Source organism: Rhinoraja longicauda, chromosome 7 (assembly GCF_053455715.1).
Source record: "Rhinoraja longicauda isolate Sanriku21f chromosome 7, sRhiLon1.1, whole genome shotgun sequence".
In the NCBI taxonomy this organism is placed as follows: Eukaryota; Metazoa; Chordata; class Chondrichthyes; order Rajiformes; family Arhynchobatidae; genus Rhinoraja; species Rhinoraja longicauda.
In genome coordinates, this window is record NC_135959.1 from 47,231,670 (window position 1) to 47,249,346 (window position 17,677).

The 17,677-nt window shown below is 39.6% G+C and overlaps 1 protein-coding gene across 2 annotated transcripts in view; it reads right to left on the reverse strand.

Moving 5' to 3' along the window:
- LOC144595232 (putative ribonuclease ZC3H12C) overlaps positions 1 to 17,130 on the reverse strand; it is a 40,869-nt gene extending 23,739 nt beyond the window's left edge. The window contains exon 1 of one of the 2 annotated variants that reach the window (XM_078402464.1): positions 16,771 to 17,130. The gene's annotated coding sequence lies outside the window, so the exon portion shown is untranslated. Of the gene's footprint in view, positions 1 to 12,277; positions 12,355 to 16,770 lie in introns of those variants that run through there. The other variant, XM_078402465.1, reaches the window with a different exon arrangement.
- Between the last annotated feature and the right edge of the window lie 547 nt (positions 17,131 to 17,677).

Consider the following 17,677-nt stretch of genomic DNA (forward strand, 5'->3'; position numbering starts at 1 on the left):
AATTTGGGTTTCATTCGTCAATGTTTCTGTAACTCACACTTTTTTCCAGGGTGGGGTAGTTAACCCCACGCCCAACCCCCAACTTGGAGGACCAGGGACTGCTTCGTCTGCCTCCTCGCCCATGACCTGTCTGGTTTGGTTGAACCTGCCAGGGATATAAAATCCCATCCGGCATAGCTCACAGGATCACTGGAGTACGCAAGCCTCTCCACCACGTCAAGGTTGCAGTCCAGGAGAAGCATTATTTCTCTTGGTGACTGACAAATTTTATGCTGGAAATGTATGAGGAATTATATTTTAAACATGAAAGATTGCAGAAACTCTATTTACACATAAGTAAACTGTACTCAAAATTATTTTTTTAATTCACTTATAGGACATGGGCATTGCATATTGAGCATTATTTAATTGTCAATTAGAAGGTATTCCACATTCTTGAATAGTTGCAGCCCTTCTGCCAAAAGTACTCCCTTTGTTTAAGGAATTCTAGGATTTTATCCAGTGATGAAATAAAAGGCAAAGTGATTGCAAATTGGGTTGTATGTATCTTGAAAAGTACCCCGCAGTTGGTGAAATTCCCATAAAGGCCACGGATTTGGGTGATGATAATGTTGAAGCAGCCAAGGCAAGTTGCTAAAATGCATTTTGTAGATGGTACACACCGCCAAATTGGGCTCAAAGCAGAGGAAAAATGGTCAATATGGCAGATGGAATGGTTTAGAGCATAAAATGGAACAGTACAGCATATGAACAGGCCTTTTGGCCTGCAATATATGTGCTTAAACTAATCCCTTCTGCCAGCATGTGCTCCATATCCTTGCATTCCCTCCATATTCATGCATTTATATCGAAATCTCTGCTTCTACCACTACACCTGACAACACATTCCTGACACCCACCATTCTCTTTGTAAAGAAATTTGACCCACATATCTCTTTTAATATCCTCCCTCAGACCTTATACCCTCCAGTACTTGACATTTCCACCCTGGAGAAAAGGGATCTAACTGTCTACTCTATCTATGCCTTTCATAATTTTATATGCTTCAATCTCTGGCATACCAGAGAAAAAATCCAAGTTTTTTCAACCTCTCCTTTAGCTTTACCCTCTAATCCAGGCTGCATCCTGGCAAAACTCTTCTACACCCTCTCCAAAGACTCCACATCCCTGCTGTAAAGAGGTAACCAGAACTGCACACAATATTCCTAACCAAACTTTTATAAAACTGAAACATGGACCCCACGATCCCTCTGTAAATCAACGCTGCTAAGGATCCTGTCATTAATTTCCCCTTACATTGAACGTCCCAGAGGGCAATATCTTACATTTGCCCTGATAAAACTCCATCTGCCATTTCTCTACCCATCTGTAACTTATCAATATCCTGCTGTACTCTTTTTCAGTCATCTTAACTGTTCCCAACTGCACCAATTTTTGTGCTGTCGGCAAACTTACTAACCAACCCTTCTACATTTTCTTCCAAGTCATTTATACATAACACAAGCAACAGGGGTTCCAGCACCGATCCATGCAGAACAGAATATCCACCACTCTATTTTCTATGGTAAGCCAATTCTGAACCCAAACTACCAAGTTACCATGGATCCCATGCATCTTAATCTCTGGATCAGCCTACCATGTGGGACCTTGTCAAATGCCTCAAGGGCCTGTCCCACTTAGACGATTTTTTTAGGCGACTGCCGGCGACTGTCATAGTCTAAGCAGGTCGCCGAAAAACAGGCAACTGGACCCCCCTACAACAATGTCTACGACAAGCTACAACAACCTAACAAATAGTCGACGTCAAGCTACGGCAAACTACCGACAACCCAATCGTCGCGAGTAGGACGTCCACCTACGACAACCTACGATCACACAGGCGACAACCTACAACAACCAAAGTCAACCTACGTTCACCCACGACAAGCTACGACCCTGTCGGCGATAACTGAAGACAATTCACGTCATTTCGGCCTCCGGTTTTGAGGCCGGTAACTGTCACCGGTTGACGAAGGTAGTCGCCAATGGACAACCTACGTCACCTGGCGACAAACTACGACAGCACCTATGTCAGGAGATGACAAGCTACGCTCATTGGCGTCAAACCCACTGTTGCCAAAAAAATGTCAACATTCTGAAAATCCAGTGGCGGCCAGAAAGACGCTACGACTCTTTGGAGACTACTCATGACCATACAGGCGACACCCCGGCGACCATGTGGAGACAGCCTAGTCACCTGTAGTCGCCTAAAAAATGCCTGTGGGACAGGGGTTTTACTTAAATCCACAAAGGCTACTCTAGTATCCCCTATTATCATCAATCACCTTTGTCATCCCATTAAATTCAATCCAGATTGTAAGATATGATCTGTTATGGACAAAAGTCATGCTGCCATTAATTAGCCCATTCTCTTCCAAATGCAAGTAAATCCCATCCTGAAGAATCCTCTCCAGTAGCTTCCCTAACAAAGGAACCACATTGGCTACTCTCCACTCTTCCATGACCTCACCTGTCATGAGAGGACTAGAGAGGATGCAAACATCTTCCTCAAGTTCCCAGCAATCTCTCTTGCCTCTCTCAATAACCTGGGATAGGTCCCAATGGCCCCTGGGAACGTATCCAAATGATGTTAAGAACATAATGTGTGTAAAAGCTAATCCACCGGGTGGTGCCGTCAGCGATGACAACTTCGCCAACAGCCTCGTCGGTCTTTTTGTCTTTTTTGTTATTTTTAGTGTGTTTTAAAAAGTATGTGTTAATGTTCTCTGGTTTGTTTTATGTAGGGGGGGGGGGGGTTAGGGGAAACTTTTTTCTCGATCTCTTACCTTGCCAGAGATGCGATTGTTTTCCGAATCGTATCTCTGGTTGCTCTGCAGCCTAACATCATGTAGCTGGAGCTGGACGCCTTGCTCGAGACTGACTTTGAGCCCAACCGCAGGGCTGTGAACGTAGCATCGGAGCCTCCCCTGACCTGAAACATCACCTATCCATGTTCTTCAGGGATACTGCCTGACCCTCTTGAGTTACTCCAGCACTTTGGGTGCGTAGTTCGTTGTTTCTAACCTCTGCTATATAATACTGTTGAAAATATGGAAGTCAGTTTCTAAAATTTTGTATAAAATCTTAAATTCACTAACCCACTTACAGCAACTCTAACAAACCACAAAGGAGTTGTGCTTTTCCTGCTTACTGTCCGACAAACTTTCACTATGGTTCACGCTTTTAACAATAAATTGTTCAGTTATATCAAATGCAACGGAACACTGCACATTCAATGGAGAATATCTTTTACAAGAGTTCAAAAATTAAATAAGCTCCTTTACAAAATATCCAGAATTCTAAAGGTGCATTGTACTACGTATTTGAAATATCGTCATCTGGTCTGACTTTTTTTGTCTCTGATGTCACAGTAACGATTCGGATAACTATTACATTAGTACCACATAAAAAGGATTTAAGTTACTTAACAGATTGTATTATTTACCCATCTATAATTTTGATATGCTACAATTTGTGGTCAGGGAAACAAATAGCGCAGAACAAAGCAATGGTCTAGAACTGACCTGGAAAGTAAACCTCCACCTTGCTTCACAAGAATCAAAAATAGAAACAGGATCATTGCCTTGGCAGTTGGGTCTACTCAGTTTACTGACAGAAACTGCTCATTTTTTGAAGTACATGGAGGTCTCAGAAATGGAATGACCAAAAGAGGCTGGAGGTCAATTTGCTGAACACATTTAGCAAGGGGATAGACTGATTTATAAATGGAAAGGGATCAAGCGGTATGGGGAAAGAACAGAAATACGTTATGGACAGGTGGGAATAGGCTATAATCATATTGGATGGTAGAGCAGCCGGGAAGGGTTTGATGGGGCAGTTTTGCTCCTATTTTTATTTCTATGTTTCTAATTAAGTCAAGTTTGTGGCTAACTGCACACTTAAAAAAGCAAATGTGTCCCCAGAATGTAGGCACTGAAAGAGGATACTATTTAAGGCAAATTACTAAAAATTATTTCCCGAATGACCTTTGACGCAGCCTTCTTAGGACCAAAGACACAAGGAAGAAGGATCCCGACCTGAAAAGTCATCTATCCATGTTCTGCAGAGATGCTGCCTGAATTACTCCAGACTTTATGTCTTTTCTCCTAAGACATGTGTTTTAACTTCTATGTAAAGCAACTAGTTCGATATTAAATAATGCAGTTATTTAAGTAATTTAAATGGTCAAGAGCAGAAATTATGGTTCTAGAGGCATTCTTGCAGAAATTATATGTATTATTGTCAAAAATGTTAAACCCAAATTGAACAATAAGGCAAAAGACCGAAACCAGACCTCACAATGCACTTATAAGCTAATACTCAGAATGAATCAGTCAGGTCCAATGAGCTAACAAAAACCTTTCCAAATATTAATGAAATAAAGCAGAGCATGCTGGAAAAACTCAGCAAATCAGGCAACATTTCTGAAGACAAGAGAAAGAGTTACTGTTTTAGGTCAATGGCATTTCATCAGAACGAAGTGTGAAGGACTTTGGAAAAACTCAATTGTCACACAGCTTTCTCAAAGATGTGAATAAAAACACACTGACCATCATCAACTCACAGCACAAGATAGGATTTTGTTTCCTATAACTTAAGGCCAACCAAAATTAAATGTGGAGAATTAATGAATGAGAACAGGTTTTATACACCATAACAATGCAGAGGGCACTTAAAATGAGTGCACTAGGTTCTCTGATTTATTGGAGAATGTTTCCATAAAATCAGGCATATTTAACCGAAATAAATCATTTAACTGAAAAAAAATCATATTCTCTATGTACACTAGAGAATTGTTGTTAAAGGATGAATCTATTGCAAAAATGTGATGCTAAGCAACTGCTCCATGTTGCTAGGATGCAATCCTTCAACATACCATCACAAATGCACCAATACTGAATGAACAATTTTGAATGAACAAAGGCCAAAAAGTGCAGGGACTCAAGTATGTCTGGCTTGCCCTCTTAGAACAATAAAACTGCCAAACAAATCATGGAACACCGACGTCATTGTCTTATAGACTGTGTTCTACCACAAACGGGGAACTTATTTAATGAGCAATATTCATTGCCTTAATGGTAATGTTATATACAATGTAGCAACTCAAGACTGGAAAGTCATTTAATAAACACTTTTAAAAAAATCCTGTACCTACCAAGGTACATCACATATCAAAACAGGATTAGAGGCATGAGGAGAGAAAAGAAGAATTTTGTATCCTACCCCCCAAAAATGAGTACAATTACCACATTTAAATTACCACTACATTTTAGACATTACATTAGTATGCACTACTAATATAGAACATTTCCCAGGATTATGACCAATTCAAACTTGTAGAGCGGATGACAATTCTAGAGATGTAATGCATCAGCAGTTTATGAAATTGTCCCTTTACCTCCATTGCATCGAAGGTAAAACACTCCTCTTGGTAATCAATTCAGATATACACACACAAATAGTTTAAACTCCAGTCATAAGTCTTGGGCTTAGTGCAAATTGTGTCCATCTTGTGCAAATCATATGAACCACCGCTGTGTGAAAAATGTTACTACAGATGCCTTAAAAAGATAAAAGATCCAAATTCGCGGGCAAATTTTTCTTGTTAGACAATAAATGGTGTAATGCTGCAACATTGATTCAATTTGCATCACACACGCACATGGGGAAATAGGGATTTACTGATCCCAATTTAAATTCATTCATTTTACTTAGTGATTATTATTAGTGATTATTATTAGTGATTATTATTAGTGATTAATGCAACATAAAAATAATTAATCATTGGATACCTTGAATGTTATTAGATGCTAACTGTGCATGAAATATTTTCCAATAATCTATTTACGGTGCACTCATGCACGTGCCACATTTTAAGAGTAATATTCAAAATCAATGCTTTTCAATACCTTCCTGTGGGTGCCTTTGACTGATGTTTTCCCAAGTTGTTTAGAATTAATGAAGTTAAAATTTTGAACTTACGGTTTTGGAATGCAAAAACTAAATTATATACCTTTGCCCACAGAGTTTTGCTCTTTGGTCAGATCATTTATGGTACCACAGTTGTGATGTCATGAAATTGGAAGTTGAAATTGTAACTCACGTTTTTTTTACATAGAACTAAGTTTAATTTTACAATATATCAAATTAACCAAACCTGTTAATCAAACACAAGAGACAATGCAGATATTATAAAAAATAAAAATATATACTTTATACGAATCAATAAAGAAAGCTGTTCAATTCAACCTTAGTTAAATACATTTTGTTTTATATTCTTTTTGAAAATCAATACCATTATTTGCATAGTGTTGCACACCAAACACAATTCATAACCACAGCCATATTATTAAATTTAGCTTTGACTCTATTACTAGTTACTTAAAACTAAGATCTGATAGGTTTGCACCAGAAAAAAGACGTTTAAACTAAACTGGTTAATGCAAAAGGACTACCAGATGTCACTCAGGCAAGCAACTGGTGGTCTGCTCAATGAAGACTTTGCATTAATTGCTGAACGTGCAGATACAATAGCAGTTTTAACTACTTCAAGCAAACTACATTAAATTTACAAAGAATATATTATAGTCTGAAATTAAATTCTCAACCCAAAATGCACAAGCAAAATTGAATATCATTTCTTGATGCAAGAAATTTAATAAAATGAAAGCGAACTTGTCACTCTTTTGTTTTGTGGAAATAAAACAAAGCATTCCAAATTGGGAATAAAAACTGGATTTATTCGCCATATCAGTTAGTATCTGTAAAAACACATTTTGAAAGGTATCCTTCAAAATTAAAACCTTTACTCTCTCTTTTCAGGTGATGACTGACTTGCCCTTCCTATTTTCATTTTTGAAACAACATTACTCACATCAACTTCCAAACACAAAAATGTTAAGACACCAAATATTTTTGGTTGGATCTTTAAACAGGATTTGTGACCGAGATTTTGTATAGTTGGTTTGCCTATGTTATGTATTAGTTATATTGATATAGACAAAGACACAACAATGGAAATTTGTTTAATCATTTTTCTCCCTTTTTTCCTCTTTCAAAGTATATTCTTTAAAGCTCTAATTCTCCAATCTTAAACTATATTTGGTATTAAATTGACAAGATACAAGCACAATTGCAATTCTAATTGTAAGAGGAAGTGATGTACATTAGTCACAATTTTCCTAGATTTAAGACTGATTCAACTGTAGACCTTACCTTCCAATATTTACTTGCATGAACTTGTAAATAAAGCATAACATCATGATTTTAAATAATGTTACTTTTTCCAACACTTACGTTAGTTGAAAAGCAGGCAGACATTTGATTCTGTATTGCAGTTAACAAAAAAAATCCTCATACACTTTGAGCTGCAGACGTCCAGGCAGTCAGAGAGAACAATGAACAGCTGAACAGATGGACCAACAATGTCCATGCTTTCCCCCATTACCAAACCACATTTCTAACCAATAAGAGCTCACCCAGCTAACAATTAGTTTCCGAGGCAGATGCAAACCAACTTCTATTCCACGTCAGGTCTTGGGGCCTCTTAAGACAAGTACACTGATGTCAACCAAGGTCTGCCCTGGGCATCATGTGTATTAACAAGGGGTGTGCAGCAACAATGCCCACAACAAAGAGAACTAGCAGGCAGCTGCTGAATGAGGGCATGAGTCATTAGGCAGCAGGCTGTCAGCAAAACACCTGGCTAGCCATGGACCTCACTGAATCCCTGCTACTGTTATAATCAGATAAGCATGTTGAAAGTTTAAATTTAAACGTTAAGATTTTATCTTACTGTTACAGTTCCACAATTTCCACAAACAGCTGCAGTGTTAAAACATCAGCATATTAAGACATATTAAAACTAAATGCTTTCCATATCTGACATGAATTTTGGGTTGGAGACTCTTTTAAAGCAACATCATATTTAGTGAAAAAAAATACATTACATTCAGTCATTGTCAATGAAAGGGTAGCAGATGCTTATACTGAGAAAAAAATTATTTCACCATTTCAAGCACTCATTATCTATAGGATTCCAGTGCAACAAGAATTTTGTAACAAAGGAAATCCAGCAAATACTATTTAAATTAAGTTAAATTATTGCTAGCATCCACACTTGGTGAACAAAAGTTTGAAATTTAGAGAAAGCTTCATCAATTTAATTAAATTCGAGAAAAACAAGCTCAAAGGATTCCCTCGTTCCCTGATACGAAATGTGAAAATGAGTGTCTTGCTTAATTTTTTTTCAAAATTCATGTCTGTTATTACTCTAATATTGCTTGCTAGATTTCACCCAATCTGCAAAATAAATCCTTAAAATGTCACAATACCTCATAAAATTTCCCTAGCAAGAAGCTTGTATGTTTTCAGCGACTCCAAATCAATTGTTATTAGCCTTAAAATAGAAATTTCAAATGAAAAGCTTAAAATTTCATGAGTACCATATTGCTTCCTTTGTTGGATTCTTTGTGTACATTTAAAATAAATTGAGCTTTATTTGTTTTTTTTCCCTTCTATTTTAAAGTCTCTCATCAAGTCTGCTCCTTTGTCCTGATTTCTTCATTCACTTTAGTGGGATCTGCAGTTTTAAAATATTGGATTTTTAATGGTTGGAAATAGCATTAAGAACTACCTTTTCCAACTAGATCAAAAGGATAAAACTTTGCATCAAAAAGATTGAGGCATGATTATATATGTCAGTATCTGTACATTGTTAGCACCTAAATAAAATGAACTAATTTATTGTACTAGAATGGTGGAAACGATACTAATTATTTTTATTGAACTTAACAAAATTCGAACAGTACAATTTCAAGGCCTGTATGTAACTGTGCACCAATTAACTGGCCGACATCTTTAACCATGCACTTCAATAGTTTATTATCCTCATTTGCTTCAAGGAAAACTCCATAATTCCAAGAAAAGTAAAGTGACCTGTCTCAGCCAGTAGCTCCAATATCGATCATAATGAAGTGCATTGAAAAACTGGTCATGGCCTACATCAGCACCTGTCTTTTGCAAAGATGCAATACCTTTCTCACAGTTTTTCTGTCTTCACTACATCTGCTTTCAAGATGAAGCTTTCCATTCTAGGACATCTGGATGTCCTCTTTCTTCAGCAAACATGCTGTATGGATGCCCTCACCCATGTTTCCTCCATTTCCCACAATATTCTCACCCCTCCTTCCTCCAGACAGAGTAGGGATAGAGTTCCCCATGTCCTTCTCTTTCATCCCATCACCTCCACATTCAACACATCATTCTCTGATATTTCCAACAGCTTCAACACAATCCCACCAGTGGTCAACCAGAAGAATCAAGAACCGGAGGAAATAGGTTTCAGGTGAAAGAAGAAACATTTAATAGGAACCCGAGAGGGTGGTAGGTAAAGGCATGAACTGCCAGGGGAAGTTGTTGAGGCAGATATTATAACAACATTTAAAAGACATTTGAACAAATACATGGGTAAGAAAAGTTTAGAAGGATATGGCCCAAACATGGGCAGGTGGGACTAATGTAGTTGAGGCATCTTGGTTGGCATGGGATGGATGAGCTAAATGTTTTCTTTCAGTGCTGTAAGACTCTCTCATTGATAGCAGGATAACCCCATCACATCTAGAGCACTTTAAATGAAAGTGGAGAACCAATTTAACAGCTCTGAACTTATGTGGAATTGAACTTCCAAGTGGCAAGGGCTTGAACAAAACTGTTAATGGGCCAGAAAGTGAACTTTTTTTTTCTACAAGCATGGAGGAAATTCAAGGTTTTTATATCTACTCAATAGCTTTCACATCCTCAGGTTAACCAAAAGTGTACATTAATTTTGATATGTTATTGCTGTTCCCATGTAAGAAAACAAATCAAGCAATTCACGCATCGTAAGATCCTACACTTAACAAAGCTGTTAATGAGCAATTAAATAGATTTATTAGTGGGTTCTAATGTTGACCAGGATCCTAAAAGATTTCTCTTCCATTCTTCAAATATTGTCAAAGGATTGTTCATTTCTACCTCATTAAGCAGACCTTAATTTAGTATATCATTTTGAAGAGTGCTCAATTAACAATGCAACTCTGTACTTAACAAAAGTTTTTGTTTAAATTACACTCAGCACCTTGCGGTGCATCATCTGTGGCTTAACTTGGAGCACTCTTAACTCTGTTAAAATGTCATGGATTTAATAGATTTGAACAAAAGTGTCCAGAATGACACTTCTGTGCAGTAGAAAGAATGCTACTTTGACAGAGATGCTGCCTTTCAATTAGATATTAAACAGACATTTCATAAACTCTCCGATGAAGGAAAAAGATCTAATGGGACTAATTTGAAGAACAAATGAATAATTCCCAGGTTAATACTAAGACTAGCATTTTTCATATTTAAAGTACAAAAATAAAAAATTATTTTGAGATTTGCTGCAGGATTTATTTTGGTCTTTGTCAGAATGAGGCCAAATGCAAATTGGAGGAACAGCATTTGATATTTTGCTTGGGTAGCTTACAACCCAGTGATACGAGTATTGATTTCTCTAACTTCAAGTAACCCTTACAGCCCCTCTCTCTCCATCCCTCCCCCAACCAAGTTGTACAAACTTCAAAGTCGTCTTAAACACAAATTTCTGGAGTAACAGCATCTCTGGATAGAAGGAATGGGTGTCGTTTCAGGTCGTGACCCTTCTTCGTCTTGTTGAGTCTCATTGTCTGTACTCGTTCTCACCTAGCACACAGCTAACAATGGCCTGTTTCCTTTATCATCACTACTTGTTTGCATATCTTTCATTCATTTGTTCTACATATATCCACATCACCGTCTATCCTACACATGACCTAATAGAACTTTAGGATCTAGGTTGAATGTGACTGGGAGAGAGAGAGAGTGGTGACTTACTGCAGGACAGGAGGCTATATCCACAAAAGGCACTTAAAGCATAAAGCTTAATAAAAGCTTGAGGAACAACACCTCATCTTCCCCATCTAGATCCTAAAGTCCTATTAGGTCATGTGTAGGATGCTGGTTTAAACCGAAGATAGATACAAAAAGCTGGAGTAACTCAGCGGGTCAGGTAGGCAGCATCTCTGGAGAAAAGGAATAGGTGACTTTTCGGGTCGTGACCCTTCTTCAGACTGAGAGTCAAGGGAAAGGGAAATGAGATATATAGACGGTGATGTGGATATATATAGAACAAATGAATGAAAGATATGCAAACAAGTAGTGATGATAAAGGAAACAGGCCATTGTTAGCTGTGTGCTAGGTGAGAATGAGTACAGACAATGAGACTCAACAAGACGAAGAAGGGTCACGACCTGAAACGGCACCCATTCCTTCTATCCAGAGATGCTGAGTTACTCCAGAATTTTGCGTCTTAGTCGACTTTGCCATTTGGGCAAGGTGCAGTCTTCCAGATTCATAATCAAATTTTATGTCCGAATCACAAATTGCCAATACTGCTGTAAGTCATCCATCTGTGATATTGGCTCAAGGCATTCCTTTCTGAATGCCTGATCTGCCGGGGGTATCATATTGCTCTACAATTTGCAACTTGTGACTTTCTTGTTTTCATTTTCACTCTCTTACTGCCACTACTTCATAACTTTTGGTTTTTTTCCATCGTTTTAACTATTGCTATTAATAGATGAACTCAACAATCTATCCCCATGGCAACCTGGCCTCACCATGTGGGAGATCATTAATTATATTTGTCATATAGTTTTAATACAGCGAAAATAGATAAGTACTTGCAAAAAATTGAGAAATCGAGGGTTATGCGGAAGTAGCACAGAAGAATAGATGAGACCAGCAAGGTCTGCCATAGTCATATTGAATGGTGGGGGCAAGTGGTTGACTGCTGCTCCTATTTTCTTGTGTTTTGGGCCCAACTAGCTCTCACCCACATTCTCTGCAACTTAAAACTTGTTTTCTCTCTTTATAGTGTATCTCCAACCAAAATTGTAACTCTGCTTCTCTTTCCAAAGATGTTCCCTAATGTACTGAATGTTTCCAGCCTCGAGTTATTTTTTTAAGTTATTTTAGTCATTTAGTACAACTATCTTGCTTCAGCTTCAGTGGTGACAATAAACAAAATGTCTATGGTTGACAAAAGTGGCTGAAAACAGTATCAAGTATGACAACACAATTGCAACCCAAAAGATAACAACGTACCAGTAGCTGTGAATATTGCTGTTATTTTTTATGTTGTGGTTCTTATCAGGCTACTACTGGAAATATAAGCCATACCTCATAGTTTGTAGGTCACAGGTGATCTTGAGAAATACATTTATCTCGGTGATTCTTGCGCAATATTTTCTAGATTATTTAAACCTATAACCCATGCAAGATTTGGAGGTCAGGTGTGAGGGGAAGGAACTATATGAACAAAAACATATTGTGAAATGTTGAAGAAAACAGCATTTGCTTAAATTCCAAGCCAATGTTCTTCAATTCAGGTCAGATTATGCCTCATATCCTGGCCCAACCAGCACATTTTCACTATGTCACCACCTGGCTCATCTTCCCCTCTTTTTAAGCATACCACAGCAACTATGCACTCTATAACTCCTTGGTTTATATTTACACCAACAGCAACTCCTCTTTTCATGGTGCTTTCCCATGCAACCACAGGGCAGCATAGTAACGCTGCTGGTAGAGTTCCTGCTTCACAACTCCAGCAGTCCGAACTTGATGCTCACCTCCAATGCCATCTGTGTGGTGTTTACTTGTTCCCCCACATGTTTCCTCCCACATCCCAAAGATATGCAGGCTGATATGCTAATTTGTTACTGTAAATTCCCTCCAATGTGTAGATGAAAGGTAGAATTGGGGTTTGGGTGTTGATGACATTAAAAAGTGGGATTAATGTAGGATTAGTGTAAATGGGTGGTTGATGTTTGAGAATAAAGCTGAAATTGTGGTCAGAAGGAAATTCTGTACTTTGGGGTAAGGAGGTACTGCCATCTAACCTCCAGTGCCTGTAGTGATACATGTAAGCTTTAGAATTAAAAATTTAGCCTACAGTTTCAGTGCAAAGTTGTGTCTAATTAGAAAAACTTGTAATAGACAAAATCTAAATAATATGGGTTATTAATGAGAGAGCAGGCTATGTGTCAGGACTGCAGAATTTCCCCATCCAATCCTGCCCAGATACAGGGCCTTGCCAGAGGATTATAAAATGACAAATGTGACAAACTTGAAAATTTGCTGGACATTTTGAGGGCATGGTTAGTACAGCATATGTGATTTGGAGCTTCATAAATATAGGTCAGCAGTGCGTACAAAAGAATAGAGAATATTCCATGTTTCATGATTGATTTTTTAAATGTCCAAAACACTGGTTAGTCCGTAACTCAAGTACTACATTAAATTTGACTAACATCTTCAGGAAGGATATGAAGGTCCAAGAGAGACCATAGAAAATATTTAGTAGAATGGCTTCAGTGATTAAGGACTTGAGCTTCATGAATACATTGAAGAAGCTTTAGTGGTTCTCCTTGAAGTAAGTGAAGCTGAGAAGAGGTTCAACAGAAGTGTATAAATGATGATGCCTTCATATAAAAATAAGTTGCTTTCATTAACAATTGGTTTGAAGTTTAGGGAGCTCAGATTTAGAACTAAAGCAAAAAAATACATGGAAGAAGTGATGAAAAGTTTTATACAAAGAGAGCATGATGATCTGGAAATCTGGAATTCACCACTTGAAAGGGTGGTAGAAGTAGAATCAATATGGGATTTCAAGAGAACTGCATAGGAAAATGAGGGGCAATAATTTACAAGACTATGGGGAAAGAACAGAGGAATGGCAGAGAATGGGTTCCATGGCATGCTGGCACAGGCTCTTTGGATAAGAAGCCTCCTTATGTGCCATCGTAATTGTGTGATTAATGTAATATTTTAGTAAACAGTGATAGTATCTTAAACAAGTATGCCTGTACTGTCTCCATCTTCCTTCTCTGTGGCGCAGAACCATTGAGCTGGTTGGAGATACTCTGATAGCAAAAATAAGGTGATAACAAGTTTCTGGACAATTTGCTCAAAACTTTGTTCGTGAAGAGAAAAGTGAGTCCTAAATACAAAGTCACAAGATCTACAAGAAGGGTCTCGACCCGAAACATCACCTATACCTTCTCTCCAGAGATGCTGCCTGTCCTGCTGAGTTACTCCAGCATTTTATATCTGCCTCACAAGATCTACATATCTGGTCCATAATCTTCAATGTCTTGATGACTTGCAATGCATCCAGATACTTACATAGAATACAGTGGTAAATAAGGCATAGTGGCAAAGAAGACACATGATATGCTTGCTTACATACGTCAGGGTATTGAGTATAAGAGCCAGGAAGTCATGATGCAGCTTTATAGGACTTTGGTTAGGCCACATTTGGAGCGTTTCTTGCAGTTCTGGTCATCCCATTACAGAAAGGCTGTGTAGGCTTTGGAAGGACGCAGAAGAGGTTTACCAGAATGATGATGGGATTAGGGGTTATTAACAACAGGAAGAAGTTGGACAGACTTGGATTATTTTCTCTGGAATGCCAGAGGTAGTTCTGGAGGGAGACCTGATAGAATAATATAAAATTATGAGAGGCATATATAGGGTAAACGGTTACAACCTTTTTCCCAGAATGGAAAGATTACATACGAGAGGGCATAGTTTTACGGCAGGAGGGACAAAGTTTAAAGGCAATGTGCAGGGCAAGTGCCTGGAACATACTGCCTAGGGTGGTGTTTGAGGCAAATACAATAGTGTAATTTAATAGATTTTTTGAGAATAGGCATATGGATATGCAGGGAATGGAGGGATCTGAATTATGTGCAGGCAGATAAGTGTTGGTCTTCGAATTATGTTTGGCACAAACATTGTGGGATGAAGGCCCTGTTCTTGTGCTGTACTGTTCTATGTTCTCTGTAGTACAGTACAAGAACAGGCCCTTTAGAGCACAACATCTATGCTGCTCATGATCCCAAACTAAACTAACCCCACCTGCCTGACAAAATCTATATCCCTCCATTCCCTGCTTGTTCATGTGGTCTTCTACCACCTTCTCTGGCAACATGTTCCAAACACCTGCCACTCTCTGTGTGAAAAAAGACTTGCCTCATAAATCTCCTTTAAACTTTTCTTCCCTCTCAGCTTAAACGACTGCCCTGGAGTATTTGACATTACTAACCTGGGAACTAAGTGCAGGAAAGAAAACTCTTCCTTTCTTAACTGCTTACTACCATCAGATACAAAGGAATAACTCTAGAATCTAAAGCATTTTGGAAGGTAATGACCAGAGCATTCTCAAAGGGTGCTGATCAGCTGGTCACTAACCATTTTAACTCCCATTCTCACCTTTCAGTCCACAGCTTCTTCCATTGTGAGGCCATGCACACAGGAGGAACAACACCTCATATTCCATTTGCATAGCTTACAACCCATTGGTATAAACATTAAACTCTCCAATAATAAGTAATGCTTTATAGGACTGGTTAGGCCACATTTGCAGCGTTTCTTGCAGTTCTGGTCATCCCATTACAGAAAGATTGTGGAGGCTTTGGAAGGGTGTAGAGGAGGCACCCTCTCTTTTCTGTGATCCACCCCCACTCCAGTATATAACCTTTTCTCCCACTACCTTACTCCAGTCACCTTGCTGTTTTCCTTTCCTTCATACACTCATCTCCCCCTTATTTTCCTTTTATCCCCGCTCTTTTCCTTCCCCCATCTATACCCTTCCCCCTTGCTTTATATTTCCCTCCTCTCCTTATCTTACACACCTGTGTCTCATGAGTTCCAGGAGCAGAATTAGGCCATTCGGCCATCAATTCTACTGCGCCATTCAATCATGGCGTCTATCTTTCCCTCTCAACCCCATTCTCCTGCCTTCTTCTCATAACCTCTGACAAGAATCTGTCAATCTCCGCTTTAAATCTCCGTCTCCTTTTCATCTCTAGCCTTTGAAACTTACTCCACCCATTTTTCAATGATCTCCCCACCCCTCGACCTGCATTCATTACTTGTCAGGCTCTGTCCCGCCCCGTCTCTCTTTCCCAGCTCTCCAATTTGAAGGAATGCTCGTCCTATCCCCCTGTCTTTCCTGGATCCCCCACCCCCTCCCAACAACCTATTCTCCCACGCAGTCAGACTGAAGTCCGGTCCCAATCCGAAATGAATTCTGTACATTTCCCCCCACAGAAACTACCGGGGCCGCAGAGTTCCTCCAGTGTTTTGTTCAAGATTTCAGTATCTGCCATCCCTTGTGCATCCACTATACGTGTAGTTTTCGCTGTCAAGACTCTGAACATTAAAAAAAAAACCGCGAAGGCTGAAAATCTGTGAAAATTTTAAATACTGGGAAAACTTTATCAGACCAGGCAGCATTGTGGATGGATAACGTGTTGATGTTTCAGATCGAAGACACTTGATCAGAACTGAGAACATTTTCAAATTGAGCAGCTCAGTGCTATTCATTGACTTTCAAGTTCGTCAACTTCTCTGGGACTAGATCCTCATTCTGGCCGCTGATACACCGTTATTTCAATCAGGCTTTGTGTTTATGTTTTATCTCTCTGCGAAGACAGGCGCAAAGTAGTTGTTTAATTCCTCTGCCATTTTCTGCAGAAGGGCCTGGCTTGAAAGTGCCAGAGAGGTGCTGAGAGCTTTCTATTTCCCCTCTCATTTGCAGTGTGCAAACGCCCGAGCCCGAATTAACGGAAGACGGCTGCAATAATAAGCCAAGCACACACACTCACCGCGCCGAACGGGAGGCCACTGGCTCACGCCGACGGCCCCGCGGTGAGGGCCGAGGGTGGAAGGCACCGATGTGTTTTTCGGCGAGCGGTCCGCGACCCCGCTTCCTCCTCCTCCATCTTCTCCTCCCCGCCAGCACCAGCGGCCGCCTCTCAACCCCGCGCGCCAGCTGCAGCCGGTCTGATCCGGAGCTCGCGCTCCAACGGTTCACACTTCAAGCGTCGGCTCGGGGACACATCCCGCGCGCAGGCTGGTCCAACGTTCCGAGGCCCCGCGCTTGGTGCCACCTGCAGCCAAAGCAGAGCCGGTGCACAGCCCAGTCCTTTCAACCATCAGCTTCGTCTGCATGTGCTGAGATTACTTTTTCGGTCATGCACGGCCGCGAGCCGTAAGTTCAGATGTTTTCTTTTCACAAAGCAAATATCTCTTGCATGGATTGGAGTCCTGCCGCTTTCTTTATTCCTGTCATTGAGTTCAATGCTGGAACTGCGCGGCGTGTGAAGCACATCAATTGACAATGTAGTTAGTTACCAGTGATGTTGGAGAGTTACACCACAGCCGTTAGCGTGGCGTTTGTCTTTACATTTAGAGCATGACCAGTTGTAGCTTCCCATTACTGTGCCGTGTTAAATCGAAAACATTGGTTCAGGTCGGGTGAAGGAAGGGTGCTAGAAATAAGAATGATATTGCGATATGGAAACGGGAACCGTCGGGACCAAGGTTAGCATGGACAGGATTGTTGGGCGATTGGAGATCATGGAAGATCTTCTCCCTACGCTGCCCCTCCACAACTCCCGATCCTTTTAATTTCCAGTAATGTATTATTCTTTGATTTGAATGAATTCACTTACTGAGTTGTTCTGCGGTGAGAATTCCAATGATTCACTACTTGTGAAGATTTTATTTTTA